This window comes from Anomaloglossus baeobatrachus, chromosome 1, assembly GCF_048569485.1.
Source record: "Anomaloglossus baeobatrachus isolate aAnoBae1 chromosome 1, aAnoBae1.hap1, whole genome shotgun sequence".
NCBI classification, from domain to species: domain Eukaryota; kingdom Metazoa; phylum Chordata; class Amphibia; order Anura; family Aromobatidae; genus Anomaloglossus; species Anomaloglossus baeobatrachus.
The window spans coordinates 168,905,086-168,921,125 of record NC_134353.1 but is presented as its reverse complement, the minus strand read 5'-3'; the positions used below and the strand labels follow the sequence as shown (position 1 = coordinate 168,921,125).

At 54.0% G+C, this 16,040-nt stretch overlaps 1 protein-coding gene across 1 annotated transcript in view; it reads right to left on the bottom strand.

Moving 5' to 3' along the window:
- The window catches only part of FBXO8 (F-box protein 8), a 57,033-nt gene extending 48,038 nt beyond the window's left edge, over positions 1-8,995 (bottom strand). Inside the window, exon 1 of the mRNA XM_075334867.1 lies at positions 8,889-8,995. The gene's annotated coding sequence lies outside the window, so the exon portion shown is untranslated. The remainder of the gene's footprint in view (positions 1-8,888) is intronic.
- Between the last annotated feature and the right edge of the window lie 7,045 nt (positions 8,996-16,040).

Here is a 16,040-nt window from a genome sequence, read left to right as displayed (position 1 = left end):
GTGATTACCACAACCTCTATGCTTCCATGTGGGTCATGCTGGTGTTATCACAGCTCATCCGTAACCTTCCTTCCTCCAGGAACCACAGAGCTGAAGGACTTCAGTGCCATAATGCTCATTCAGTGAAGGTGTCTGTAGATCTCGGCTACACGGCAGACATAAGACCTCAACTGCACAATAACCTAAAGATCCCAGCTAACAGCTTGTGTCGTCATTCCAGCTGAAGGCGTGCACTTATAGAATGGCCTATATTAGGAAGGAATGCGGTAAGAGCTGAGGCATCAGGTTGTCTACAGCTAGATATTATATTCATGTCACATGAGACATGGGAAAGGAATCCTCTGGGGGTATGTGAACACTGTCTTTCTAAAGGCGGGTCTGTGCCGGAAACTACCTGAAAGTGCTTAAAGGGAACCTGTCATCAGGATTTTATACCCAAACTAATTAAATGTCTTTAAAGATTCTTTAATGAGGAGTAAATTCTCACCTTTCTGGTAGAAATCCGTTTTGGCGTTTTAGAGAAATCCATAGCTGAAATTGTATGCTAATGAGTATGCTAATGAGATGTATGTGCCTCTCTCCCTATTCCCCAAACACTTCTGCCGCCTGTCTCTAGGTCATTCTTGTTTCACTGACATGTCTGTTACAGACTGGAGACAGCCATGGGCGGGGAAATAGGGAAAGAGGCGGGAGAGCTGTATTGCAGGGCACGCCCACTGCACTTACAACTCTTCACCATACAATTTCAACTAAGGATCTCTAAAATAGAAAAATGGATTTCTACCAGACAGGTAAGGATTTACTCTGCATTAAACCATCTTTAAATACATATAATTAGTTTGGGGTATAAAATCCTGATGACAGGTACTCTTTAAGAAAAATGTACATATGCACTGTAATGTAAAAACCACTTGCTGTGACATGTTCTGTCTTTTTTGACGGCTTCAAGCTTTTAAAACCACAAAGTGACTAAAAAAGTGCTGTGTCTAGTCGTCAGCGGCTTCCACTTGGAAGCATCCATTTCAGTGGCTACAGGTTACTGACATGGTCAATGGATTGAGTCTTGCAAACCAACTCTACTGCTTAGGGTACTTTCACACTTGCGGTGTTTTCCTTCCGTTACAATCCGCCCTTTTGAAAAACAGCGGAATCCGTTAACGGATTCCGCTGTTTCCCATAGACTTGTATGGTTGACAGATTGTACCAAAAGGACCTGCGTTGCTTCTGCTGGGCGACGCTCCGTTGCTTCCGCCCAGCGGGAGGAACGCAGCATGTCACAAACTTTATTTTGGCTCGCGGTGGATCAGCTGATCACCCGGCGGCCGGCTGCAGGGAGCGATCAGCTGATCACCCGGCGGCCGGCTGCAGGGAGCGATCAGCTGATCACCCGGCGGCCGGCTGCAGGAGCGATCAGCTGATCACCCGGCGGCGGCTGCAGGGAGCGATCAGCTGATCACCCGGCGGCAGGGAGCGATCAGCTGATCACCCGGCGGCAGGGAGCGATCAGCTGATCACCCGGCGGCCGGCTGGCAGGGAGCGATCAGCTGATCACCCGGCGGCCGGGGAGCGATCAGCTGATCACCCGGCGGCCGGTGAGCGATCAGCTGATCACCCGGGCGGCCGGGAGCGATCAGCTGATCACCCGGCGGCCGGGAGCGATCAGCTGATCACCCGGCGGCCGGGAGCGATCAGCTGATCACCCCGGCGGCCGGGAGCGATCAGCTGATCACCCGGCGGCCGGGAGCGATCAGCTGATCACCCGGCGGCCGGGAGCGATCAGCTGATCACCCGGCGGCCGGGAGCGATCAAGCTGATCACCGGCGGCCGGGAGCGATCAGCTGATCACCCGGCGGCCGGGAGCGATCAGCTGATCACCCGGCGGCCGGGGAGCGATCAGCTGATCACCCGGCGGCCGGAGAGCGATCAGCTGATCGGACCCGGCGGGCCGGGAGCGATCAGCTGATCGGCCGGCGGCCGGGAGCGATCAGCTGATCGGCCGGCGGCCGGGAGCGATCAGCTGATCGGGCCGGCGGCAGGGAGCGATCAGCTGATCGGCCGGCGGCAGGGAGCGATCAGCTGATCGGCCGGGCTGCAGGGAGCGATCAGCTGATCGGCCGGCGGCCGGGAGCGATCAGCTGATCCGGCCGGGAGCGATCAGCTGATCGGCCGGCGGCCGGGAGCGATCAGCTGATCGGCCGGCGGCCGGGAGCGATCAGCTGATCGGCCGGCGGCCGGGAGCGATCAGCTGATCGGCCGGCGGCCGGAGCGATCAGCTGATCGGCCGGCGGCCGGGAGCGATCAGCTGATCGCGGCGGCCGGGAGCGATCAGCTGATCGGCCGGCGGCCGGGAGCGATCAGCTGATCGGCCGGCGGCCTGGGAGCGATCAGCTGATCGGGGCCGGCGGCCGGGAGCGATCAGCTGATCGGCCGGCGGCCGGGAGCGATCAGCTGATCGGCCGGCGGCCGGGAGCGATCAGCTGATCGGCCGGCGGCCGGGAGCGATCAGCTGATCGGCCGGCGGCCGGAGCGATCAGCTGATCGGCCGGCGGCCGGGAGCGATCAGCTGATCGGCCGGCGGCCGGGAGCGATCAGCTGATCGGCCGGCGGCCGGGAGGCGATCAGCTGATCGGCCGGCGGCCGGGAGCGATCCAGCTGATCGGCCGGCGGGCCGGGAGCGATCAGCTGATCGGCCGGCGGCCGGGAGCGATCAGCTGATCGGCCGGCGGCCTGGAGGGAGCGATCAGCTGATCGGCCGGCGGCCGGGAGCGATCAGCTGATCGGCCGGCGGCCGGGAGCGATCAGCTGATCGGCCGGCGGGCCGGGGAGCGATCAGCTGATCGGCCGGCGGCACGGGCGATCAGCTGATCAGCTGATCGTCGGCGGCCGGCCGGGAGCGATCAGCTGATCGGCCGGCGGCCGGGAGCGATCAGCTGATCGGCCGGCGGCCGGGGAGCGATCAGCTGATCGGGCCGGCGGCCGGGAGCGATCAGCTGATCGGCCGGGCGGCCGGGAGCGATCAGCTGATCGGCCGGCGGCCGGGAGCGATCAGCTGATCGGCCGGCGGCCGGGAGCGATCAGCTGATCGGCCGGCGGCCGGGAGCGATCAGCTGATCGGCCGGCGGCCGGGAGCGATCAGCTGATCGGCCGGCGGCCGGGAGCGATCAGCTGATCGGCCGGCGGCCGGGAGCGATCAGCTGATCGCCGGCGCCGGAGCGATCAGCTGATCGGCCGGCGGCCGGGAGCGATCAGCTGATCGGGCCGGCGGCCGGGAGCGATCAGCTGATCGGCCGGCGGCCGGGAGCGATCAGCTGATCGGCCGGCGGCCGGGAGCGATCAGCTGATCGGCCGGCGGCCGGGAGCGATCAGCTGATCGGCCGGCCGGCCGGGAGAGATCAGCTGATCGGCCGGCGGCCGGAGCGATCAGCTGATCGGCCGGCGGCCGGCAGCGATCAGCTGATCACCCGGCGGCCGGCAGCGATCAGCTGATCACCCGGCGGCCGGCAGCGATCAGCTGATCACCCGGCGGCCGGCAGCGATCAGCTGATCACCCGGCGGCCGGCAGCGATCAGCTGATCACCCGGCGGCCGGCAGCGATCAGCTGATCACCCGGCGGGCCGGCAGCGATCAGCTGATCACCCGGCGGCCGGCAAGCGATCAGCTGATCACCCGGCGGCCGGGAGCGATCAGCTGATCACCCGGCGGCCGGGAGCGATCAGCTGATCACCCGGCGGCCGGGAGCGATCAGCTGATCACCCGCGGCCGGGAGCGATCAGCTGATCACCCGGCGGCCGGGAGCGATCAGCTGATCACCCGGCGGCAGGGAGCGATCAGCTGATCACCCGGCGGCAGGGAGCGATCAGCTGATCACCCGGCGGCAGGGAGCGATCAGCTGATCACCCGGCGGCAGGGAGCGATCAGCTGATCACCCGGCGGCAGGGAGCGATCAGCTGATCACCCGGCGGCAGGGAGCGATCAGCTGATCACCCGGCGGCAGGGAGCGATCAGCTGATCACCCGGCGGCAGGGAGCGATCAGCTGATCACCCGGCGGCAGGGAGCGATCAGCTGATCACCCGGCGGCAGGGAGCGATCAGCTGATCACCCGGCGGCAGGGAGCGATCAGCTGATCACCCGGCGGCCGGGAGCGATCAGCTGATCACCCGGCGGCCGGGAGCGATCAGCTGATCACCGCGGCGGCCGGGAGCGATCAGCTGATCACCCGGCGGCAGGGAGCGATCAGCTGATCACCCGGCGGCCGGCAGCGATCAGCTGATCACCCGGCGGCCGGCAGCGATCAGCTGATCACCCGGCGGCCGGCAGCGATCAGCTGATCACCCGGCGGCCGGCAGCGATCAGCTGATCACCCGGCGGCCGAGCAGCGATCAGCTGATCACCCGGCGGCCGGCAGCGATCAGCTGATCACCCGGCGGCCGGCAGCGATCAGCTGATCACCCGGCGGCCGGCAGCGATCAGCTGATCACCCGGCGGCCGGCAGCGATCAGCTGATCACCCGGCGGCCGGCAGCGATCAGCTGATCACCCGGCGGCCGGCAGCGATCAGCTGATCACCCGGCGGCCGGCAGCGATCAGCTGATCACCCGGCGGCCGGCAGCGATCAGCTGATCACCCGGCGGCCGGCAGCGATCAGCTGATCACCCGGCGGCCGGCAGCGATCAGCTGATCACCCGGCGGCCGGCAGCGATCAGCTGATCACCCGGCGGCCGGGCAAGCGATCAGCTGATCACCCGGCGGCCGGCAGCGATCAGCTGATCACCCGGCGGCCGGCAGCGATCAGCTGATCACCCGGCGGCCGGCAGCGATCAGCTGATCACCCGGCGGCCGGCAGCGATCAGCTGATCACCCGGCGGCCGGCAGCGATCAGCTGATCACCCGGCGGCCGGCAGCGATCAGCTGATCACCCGGCGGCCGGCAGCGATCAGCTGATCACCCGGCGGCCGGCAGCGATCAGCTGATCACCCGGCGGCCGGCAGCGATCAGCTGATCACCCGGCGGCCGGCAGCGATCAGCTGATCACCCGGCGGCCGGCAGCGATCAGCTGATCACCCGGCGGCCGGGCAGCGATCAGCTGATCACCCGGCAGCGATCAGCTGATCACCCGGCGGCCGGGAGCGATCAGCTGATCACCCGGCGGCCGGGAGCGATCAGCTGATCACCCGGCGGCCGGGAGCGATCAGCTGATCACCCGGCGGCCGGGAGCGATCAGCTGATCACCCGGCGGCCGGGAGCGATCAGCTGATCACCCGGCTGGCCGGGAGCGATCAGCTGATCACCCGGCGGCAGGGAGCGATCAGCTGATCACCCGGCGGCAGGGAGCGATCAGCTGATCACCCGGCGGCAGGGAGCGATCAGCTGATCACCCGGCGGCAGGGAGCGATCAGCTGATCACCCGGCGGCAGGGAGCGATCAGCTGATCACCCGGCGGCAGGGAGCGATCAGCTGATCACCCGGCGGCAGGGAGCGATCAGCTGATCACCCGGCGGCAGGGAGCGATCAGCTGATCACCCGGCGGCAGGGAGCGATCAGCTGATCACCCGGCGGCAGGGAGCGATCAGCTGATCACCCGGCGGCAGGGAGCGATCAGCTGATCACCCGGCGGCAGGGAGCGATCAGCTGATCACCCGGCGGCCGGGAGCGATCAGCTGATCACCCGGCGGCCGGCAGCGATCAGCTGATCACCCGGCGGCCGGCAGCGATCAGCTGATCACCCCGGCGGCCGGCAGCGATCAGCTGATCACCCGGCGGGCCGGCAGCGATCAGCTGATCACCCGGCGGCCGGCAGCCGATCAGCTGATCACCCGGCGGCCGCAGCGATCAGCTGATCACCCGGCGGCCGGCCAGCGATCAGCTGATCACCCGGCGGCCGGCAGCGATCAGCTGATCACCCGGCGGCCGGCAGCGATCAGCTGATCACCCGGCGGCCGGCAGCGATCAGCTGATCACCCGGCGGCCGGCAGCGATCAGCTGATCACCCGGCGGCCGGCAGCGATCAGCTGATCACCCGGCGGCCGGCAGCGATCAGCTGATCACCCGGCGGCCGGCAGCGATCAGCTGATCACCCGGCGGCCGGCAGCGATCAGCTGATCACCCGGCGGCCGGGAGCGATCAGCTGATCACCCGGCGGCCGGGAGCGATCAGTGATCACCCGGCGGCCGGGAGCGATCAGCTGATCACCCGGCGGCCGGGAGCGATCAGCTGATCACCCGGCGGCCGGGAGCGATCAGCTGATCACCCGGCGGCCGGGAGCGATCAGCTGATCACCCGGCGGCCGGGAGCGATCAGCTGATCACCCGGCGGCCGGGAGGCGATCAGCTGATCACCCGGCGGCCGGGAGCGATCAGCTGATCACCCGGCGGCCGGGAGCGATCAGCTGATCACCCGGCGGCCGGGAGCGATCAGCTGATCACCCGGCGGCCGGGAGCGATCAGCTGATCACCCGGCGGCCGGGAGCGATCAGCTGATCACCCGGCGGCCGGGAGCGATCAGCTGATCACCCGGCGGCCGGGAGCGATCAGCTGATCACCCGGCGGCCGGGAGCGATCAGCTGATCACCCGGCGACCGGCTACTGGGAGCTATCAGCTAATCACCCGGCGGCCGGCTACTGGAGCGATCAGCTGATCGTTCACAATAGTCTGCCGCCGGTAAATCAAAACGGATTCCGTTGTTTTGCAGCATCCGTTGTGCCACTATATGCAGCACATCCGTTGCATCCGTCACACAACACAATGCAACGGATGCCGTTCAACGCAAGTGTGAAACTAGCCTTATACATTTATATATAGTTGTGATTGATTTGGTGCAATTTTCAACTATACTAACTGGGAAAGTGGAGAGCGGAGTACGGACTCACACTTACTATAGATTAATCGGTAGGTGAGTTATGCAGCTAATCGAAGTGTCTAGAAAACAGACTAGTTTTTATTTTAAAAAACTAATATATGTTAATTGACAATTATGTTTTGTGCTCTCTAATTGTGTTGTCACCGCTGCAGCCTGTCAACACAGACAGAGGGCAGCATTGGCAAGACACCTATAGACCTGCGATGAGTAGATAAACTTTATTTCATTAATTTTATGAAAAACCCTGCTAATTTTAGCCATTTTTTTTATGTGAACTTGTCAGGCAATTTATCCTCCCTAGATCAGTATTTAAAGGGGGAAGAGAAGCGGAACTCTGCCATATACAGAATTAGGGGAAAATAGAGCAGGAGTTCAGAGGTATGAAGCTACACGTTTTAACCTTACATTTAATGCCTACGCCGGAAAGGGGCAAATACCCCAAATGTGAACAAAAGGGCTCTACTGCTATACAGAGGCCAAAAACTAAAAAGGATTATTGGCTCCAGCTGGACAGTGCACATTACTGCTCCAACACATATCTATGGCAAAATCACCGACTGGGTGCATCAAAACCTCCAGACTACAGCAAGGATGGGACATGAGCTGCTCAGTCACTCTGCACCCGGAAGCGCTATCGGTAGGGTCCTCCATGATCGGCCCATCACATAGGTGTATGGAACACAGAGCTCTACTTCTACTATGAACTGATCTGACCGCTTTACTGGAACTAGTGTAGAGTCAGAATACAGAGGAAAACAACAATTATACAGTGCGAGAGTGTTTATATACTGCAGAACTACACACAAGTCATTATACACACAAGGGGGAGTAAAAAAAAAAAAAATTTCCCCACTATGATTATAATGGAACTTCTTTTGGTTGCACTCTTATCAGTGAATAATTTTTGATTCAACCCACTGTGTCCTGTGCCCATATCAGACAAAAGGATTGTGTGTGACGGGTCCCACCGCCTGGTGACGTGTGTGTGTGTGTGTGTGTGTGTGTGTGTGTGTATATGTATGTATGTATGTATGTATGTATGTATGTATGTATGTATGTATGTATGTATGTATGTATATATATATATATATATATATATATATATATATATATATATATATATATATATATATATATATATATATATATATATATATACATACACACACACACACTTATAGGTATATGAGTGTGTGTATATATTATGTTCATAGTGTGTACACTATTAGATTATATACACATTATGTACATACTAATACAATATACACACAGTAATAGATATAACAGTGTGTATATAGTATGTTTATATTGTGTATACATATAGTTACATATGTATACACACAATATAAACAGACTATATATACAAACAATTATAGCTATATAACTGTGTATAATATTAGTATGCTCATAGTGTGTATACACAATTAGATTATATACACATTATGTACATACTAATATACACTATACACACACTATTAGATTATATACACATAATGTACAAACTAATATACACAGACTCAGTAATAGATATCAGTGTGTATTTAGTATGTTTATCTTGTGTATACACATAGTTACATATAATGTATACACACAATATAAACATACTATACACTCAATTATAGCTATATAACAGTGTGTGTATAATATTAGTATGCTCATAGTGTGTATACACAATTAGATTATATATACACACTATGAGCATACTAATATATAATATACATACACAGTAATATAAATATAATTGAGTGTGTATATAGTATGTTTATAGTTTGTGTATACACATACACAGTTATATCTAATGTATATACACATATATTATATATATATATATATATATATATATATACACACACACACACACACACACACACACACACACACACACACACACACACACACACACACACACACACACACACAGTCAGTCAGTGCGGTGTACACACATCACAGCCCTTCTCCCGCCTGCCAGCCGTGGGGCACGGGGACTGTGCTCCGCTCGCAGTGATTGTCCCCTCCGCAGGCGCACACTCACCGCGCTCCCCTGGACGGCCCCGCTCCTCGCCCTCTGCACTCCGGAGCTGTCAGCTTCCTAAGCTTCACTGATTTTTTTTTTTTTTTTTTTTTTTTAACTAGGTCATGTGACTCTGATGTCATTCGGCTACGGCAAGATGGTTGGGTCAAAAGCGTCGTTTTCAGCGCTCCCCTCCCTATGGAAAGAGTCTTATTACTATGGTAACAGTGGGCGACCTGTGTTCCGGTTCCGGGTTAGCTGGCCCGCCCGGTGTGTGTTGGATGCTCCAACCTGTTGTGTGTGACAGGACAGGTGACGTGTGCTGCTGCACGGTGTGTACGGTCCTTCCGGCGCTGCGGCTGTGCTCTGCCGGTGTGTGCGCTGTCACACTGCTCCGAGCTGCAGTGCCCGGACGATCGTGTCCCAGGATGCTGCACTCCGCCCGCTGCGGATGGGATCGATCCCAGAGAAATCCATGCATCAATATATACCAGTATGATAATATAAGGAAAACAGCAAATGGAAACATGGCCGAAACAGGCTACAGTATTAAGCGACACATCTGATACAGGGAACAAAGGGTTAACCTAAAATCCATGGCGCTCCTCTTCTCTCCCCTTCCTCTCCATCTCCTGCTTTTTCCCCACGCCTCTCCCGTCCTTCTCCTTTCCCTCCCCCGTTCCTCTCCCTCCCCTCTACTGTTCCTCTCTCTCTCCCGTTCTTCTCCGTCTCCCGTTCCTCTCTCTCTCCCGTTCCTCTCTCTCTCCCGTTCCTCTCCCTCCCTCTACTGTTCCTCTCTCTCTCCCGTTCCTCTCCCTCTCCCGTTCCTCTCCCTCTCCCGTTCCTCTCTCTCCCCGTTCCTCTCTCTCTCCCATTCCTCTTCCGTTCCTCCCCCTCCCTCTCTTCTCTCTCTGCTGAGGGCAGATCAAAGTATTGTAGTGTGCATGCTTGGGCGATTTTTGACCTTTGCCAGCACCTGCCCATGACGGTACTTTGACCTGCCCTCAGCAGGGCAGACAGAAGTGTGTGTGCGCAGGAGCACAATGGTGGCCTCTGTGTTTCTTTCCCTCTCCCGCTCCTCTCCCTCTCCCTCTCCTGTTCCTCTCCCTCTCCCATTCCTCTTCCTTTCCCGTTCCTTTCCCTCTCTTGTTCCTCTCTCCCGTTCCTCTCCTCCCGTTCCTCTCCCGTTTCTCTCGTTCCTCTCCCTCTCCCGTCCCTCTCCCTCTCCTCTCCGTCTACCGTTCCTCTCTCTTTCCCGTTCCTCTTCCTCTCCCGTCCCTCTCTCTGTCCCGTTCCTCTCCCTCTCCCGTCCATGTCCCATTTCTCTTTGTCTCCCGTTCCTCTTCCTCTCCCGTTCCTCTCTCCCGTTCCTCTCCGTCTCCCGTTCCTCTCCGTCTCCCGTCCCTCTCTCTCCCGTTTCTCTTCCTCGCCGTCTCCCGTTCCTCTCCCTCTCCCGTTCCTCTCTCTCTCCCATTCCTCTCCGTCTCCCGTTCCTCTCCCTCTCCCGTTCCTCTCTCTCTCCCATTCCTCTCTCTCTCCCATTCCTCTCCGTCTCCCGTTCCTCTCCGTCTCCCGTTCCTCTCCGTCTCCCGTTCCTCTCCGTCTCCCGTTCCTCTCCGTCTCCCGTTCCTCTCCGTCTCCCGTTCCTCTCCCTCTCCCGTTTCTCTCCCTCTCCCGTCCATGTGCCATTCCTCTTCTTCTCCCGTTCCTCTCCCTCTCCTGTTCCTCTCCGTCTCCCGTTCCTCTCCGTCTCCCGTTCCTCTCCGTCTCCCATTCCTCTCCGTCTCCCGTTCCTCTCCGTCTCCCGTTCCTCTCCGTCTCCCGTTCCTCTCCCTCTCCCGTTTCTCTCCCTCTCCCGTCCATGTGCCATTCCTCTTCTTCTCCCGTTCCTCTTCTTCTCCTGTTCCTCTCCCTCTCCCGTTCTTCTCCCTCTCCCGTTCCTCTCTCTCCCCCGTTCCTCTCTCTCCCCCGTTCCTCTCTCTCTCCCGTTCTTCTCCCTTTCCCGTTCCTCTCTCTCCCCCGTTCCTCTCTCTCTCCCGTTCCTCCCCCTCCCTCTCTTCTCTCTCTGCTGAGGGCAGCTCAAAGTATTGTAGTGTGCATGCTTGGGCGATTTTTGACCTTTGCCAGCACCTGCCCATGACAGTACTTTGATCTGCCCTCAGCAGGGCAGACAGAAGTGTGTGTGCTCGAGCACAATGGTGGCCTCTGTGTGGCTGATATAGGAAACATCATCCACACGGGGCTAGGAAGAAGGAAGACTGCCATCTTAGCAGAGAGGCAATGCCCATTGGATTCGATTGCACCCCAGGTGAGTATAATAAAGGTGTATTTTACGTTATACACAGTAGCCTGGGCTTTTATATACAGTATTCTAGATGCTATATATAAGAGCTCACTGGTGGTGGCTGCAGATTATATGGGTCATATCTGGTGACAGGTTCCCTTTAAATTACACAAGTAAAACGTCCTACTAATACAAACAGGTAACATAATAGCTACAAGCAATAATACAAATGGATGCAAAAACAGAAGAAATATGCAAAACAGGTGACTGAACCGTCAGATCATCACCCTGCAGGACAATTCACAAAGAGCGGCAGGGACTTTAATAAGTGATATTTTATGCATCACATTTTGTTCTCTGACAATTCAGACATGACAGACTTTTCCTCCACTGCCCCCTGATAGGACCCGGGTGATAATGACAGAGTAGACTCAATGAGAAGGAGGTATTTGTGACTTGCAAAGTCATAGGAAGTGGTGACATTTTTTTTGGGAAGACAGAAATGGGGCTCCAGAACTATGAATCGGCTACAGGTAGGATTACTATACAGTTGTGGCCAAAAGTTTTGAGACTGACACAAGGCTTGGTTTTCACAAAGTTTTCTATTTCAGAGATTTTAGATCTTTTCGTTATGTTTCTATGGTAACTGGAGTACAATTATAAGTAATGTGACGCAGTGAGGCTTATGGTGGTAAATGGTGGTAGATATATTTCTCCGAGCAAGTGCCTCTTGCACTGGTGAGCAGCAGGAAGGAGGCAAGCCCTGGTCTGGGCCTTCTCTGCTATTCTGGGTTTTTGGGGAAATGCCCAGGTTGCACAGCTGAAGCAGACCGGGCAGCATAAATAGACAGCATTAACTCCTCAGTGGGTGTGGGTGTTTTGGCTAGAAAAGGCTGAACATGGACTGGCACGTTCAGGACCTAATCAAAGCTGTTTGATAAGCTGGACTTATGCTTTGCATTCCCGTCTGATGAAAGACTGTGTTTTTCTTTATGCTACCAGTGTGAATAAAATACTGAGTTTTGACTGAAATCCTGTGTATGCCTCTTCACTGCATCCCTGCCATTGCTTACCAAAGCGAATCTCTCACAATTGGTGGCTTAGGCTAGTTTCACACTTGCGTTGTGTGAAATCCACTGGGTCCGTTGCTGCGTCGTTTTGACGCATCCGTTATTTTTAAGGTGCAAACTGAAGCAACGGATGCGTTATTTCACAGGAATCCGTTAGAGGTTTCCTGTGAAAAAACGGACACGTTGCATCCGTTATGCGTCCGTTAAACAGAATCCGTCAGATCCATTTGGGTTTTTTTTTCCTCTTCTTCTTTGGGACAGCCCAATGGGAGTGCCACACAATTTGGAGACGTATATAAAGTGTGTTCTGACCGGCCATCTGTAGAGGCTGCCACACAAAGAAGAAAGATGGATGTTATTACCGGGAGGATCGTACAAGCATACATTGACTTTTCGTAACAAGCAAATGTTTTTGCGTTTAACATTGCTGAAAAGGAGCGGCAACGTATGAGGCGTCGGCTTCGCCGTTTCTGGGTCCACCCCATCAATGATGTTCGTGTATCCTGTGGCGTTTTTACCACACTCTATTTAGAGTTAAAGAGCCATGCGGACAAGTTTTTCCGATACGTTAGAATGTCTGCGGCGATGTTTGACAACTTGGTGGAGCCTCTCATCCGTCGCAGCGACACCTTTTGCCGGCTGGCAATAACTGCTGCAGAGCGTCTCATGATCACTCTCAGGTAAAAATCAAAAATTGTATTGTGCTACCCATCATGTGATGTAATTGTTGTTTTTTGGGACTGTTAATTAATTGTTAAGTTTTTATTTTACAGATTTGTGGCCACTGGTGAGTCTTATTCTTCGCTGCATTACCAGTTCCGTGTAGGAATCTCAACTATTTCCGGCATCGTAACCACCACTTGCCGTGCATTATGGGATTCCTTAAATGCTGAATATATTCCGCAACCATCGTCACAACTCTGGATGTCCACAGCAGCCCAGTTTTATGAAATCTGTGACTTCCCCAATTGCTGCGGTGCGGTGGACGGAAAGCATGTTCGGATAGTGAAGCCAGCAAACACCGGATCTGAACACTTCAATTATAAGAAGTTCTTTTCAGTTGTCCTGATGGCTATTGCCGATGCAAAATATAAATTTCTGGCAGTGGACATAGGAGCCTATGGCAGAAGTAATGACTCACAGGTTTTTAAAACCTCTATCATGGGCCACAATCTATATGGAGACCAATTCAGCTTCCCACCACCAAGCCCACTCCCCAAACTTCTGGTCCACCCCTGCCTTTTATCTGCCTTGGCGACGAGGCATTCCAGTTGGACAAACACCTTCTCAAACTCTACTCAAGTCGTGGGTTGTCATACGAGCAGAAAATAATCAACTACCGATTGAGTCGTGCAAGGTGCATGGTTGAGTGCGCGTTTGGCCTCCTTACGGCTAAGTGGCGAGTTATGACCACTGCAATAAATGTAAAAGTCGACACTGTGGATGATATCATCAAAAGCCTGTGTCGTGTTACATAATTATCTATTAACCAATGGAGTGACTCCAGTCGAAGATGAACTGTCCAATAGTAATCTGCCAGACTGCAAACATTACCTTCCGCAGTGGTAGGGAAATAATTGCAATCCGTGACAAATTTGCTGCCTATTTTATCTCTGAAGGAGGGCGACTTGAGTGGCAGGACAGAATGATCTGGTTTTTTTTTTACATTTTAAATGTTTTTCAGGCATTCATAGTGGTAAAAATTGCAATAATTCCAATTGGAGATTTTATTAAAATTGTAAGAGTGTATTTTATACTTGATTATATTGTTTGTCAAGCGTTATGTCATGAAAACCACATGTTAATGTTAATAAAGACAAATGTTGAACAAATGTGTTGATTAAAAACCAGAGACAAAATATAAGTGAAATAAAACAGAATTTATTAAATTAAAATAGACATGATTTAAAATAAATTTATAAATGAAAGTATCTATGTGGGGTGGAGATATCACTGGAGTTGCTTGCAGGACTGACCCCTTCAACATGCGGTGTATTAAGTGAGGATGGGGAAGGAGAAGGTTGGGTTACGGTTGCAGCAGGTGAGGGAGTTGAAAAAGCAAGGGAAGTAGTGGGATAAAATGGTGTACTTACAGAAGATGACAGAGTGCTAGGAGATGGCTGAGGGCTGGGAGACGGGTGATGTACGGAAGGGGTATAGGTGGGTATGGCAAAAGATGTTTGGGTTTGGATTTAGACTAGAGTTGAGCGGATCGGTGATAAACCGGGTCCGGCGGATCCGGATCGGGTTGCTGCCGAAGTCCTGATCCGATCCGGAATCCCCGGCCATGTAACTGAATGGGGAGAGAGAGAGAGAGATCGTGCAGAGTGGTAATAATGGGGAGGGGGCTGATAATGGGCAGGGGGCATAATCGGGGCAGGGGGCTGAATCGGGGCAGGGGGTGCAGGAGGAGGTGCTGTGGGATGAGATGGTGCAGTGGTGGTAGGGGGTAGTGGATTCAGTAGCAAAATAGCATTCTGAAAAGCCCTCATCACATATATTTGCTGTTCAGACGGTAGGTTTTCCAGCTGAATGAAAATAATGCTGGCTAGGTATTTGTCTTACAGCTGAAAGCACCTGATCCATCTTGCTGGTCAACTCCTGTAAACTATGGTTTATCAGGTTGAAGCCAGCAATAATTTGGTCAGATAATACTTGACTAAAACTATGGATGGATGCATTCAGATGTAAGAATTCGGTGCTGCCCCTAACCTGTCCCCTTTCTCGCTGTCGCCCAGAACCTAACGTGGTTCTAGTGTCGGGAGCATCAGAGGGGTTGGATAAGGGAACACCTACACGCTGACCAGCCTCATGTAATGAGGTCTGCCAGTATGCTGAGGGGCAGGGTGGGTAAGATGGGAAAGATGGTATGGTAGATTGTGAGGGATCAGAGGTAGAGGTGGATGGGGCAGAGGGATCAGAAGTAGAGGTGGAAGCGAGGGATCAGAAGTAGAGGTGGAAGGGATGGAGAGAGCAGAAGATTATGGCTTGGGAACCAACAAAGATACCCAATATTAGGCTTGGGATCCTAGGCAAAGACACCCACCCTCAGGCTTTGGAACCTGCGATAAAGAGACCGCCCGCGGCTGGCGTTGCACGGCTATCGGCCATGGCTCCTAGGCGATGGGGCTTCCAATTCTCGAAAGACAGCATTATTACAATTCTTAATAGGATTATAAAACCAATTCTTAGTGAATTGGTTGTGGTATAACCACCATGGACCAACGCAAGGGTTTGAATTGTGCAGTTACCATTCATTGCGTATTAATAAATAACACCATGTTCAGTGGCATTTTTCTTTTCTTAAACTGAGAGACTCCAAAAAAAACCCCCATGATCCTTGTAGAGAAAAATGTGCTCTTTCTAATGATATCAGAATTAATATATTTTAGGGGTACCCTTTTTGAGAAATTTGACCTAAAAATAGGTAAAATTCGTTTTTTTAAAGTTTGAAATCATATGTGGGTGTGAATATTTCCACAAATACATATGCTTTGACCGTGATATTGCAGCAATGCAAAGTCATGTAGATGTTTGGTGTACAGGGCAAAGCACCAGTTACTATTGGTTTTTGGTCTTGAGTTATATATGGGCAAAGTTAGGCATAAAGTTTATTCGACACGTTTTACAAGCTACTTTGACACAAAATTGAGGCCGACATATTGTTTTGTCATAGCCGGTATAATTTTATCGTGTTTAGCAGCAAAAGTTGAGCTAGTATGCCAAATTTCAGCATCATAGCCAGTATATTACTCTAATGGCTATGTGCCAAAGTTTGTAAAATCCTCTTAGCTGAAGCCGCAGGCTTGGTGGGACCTC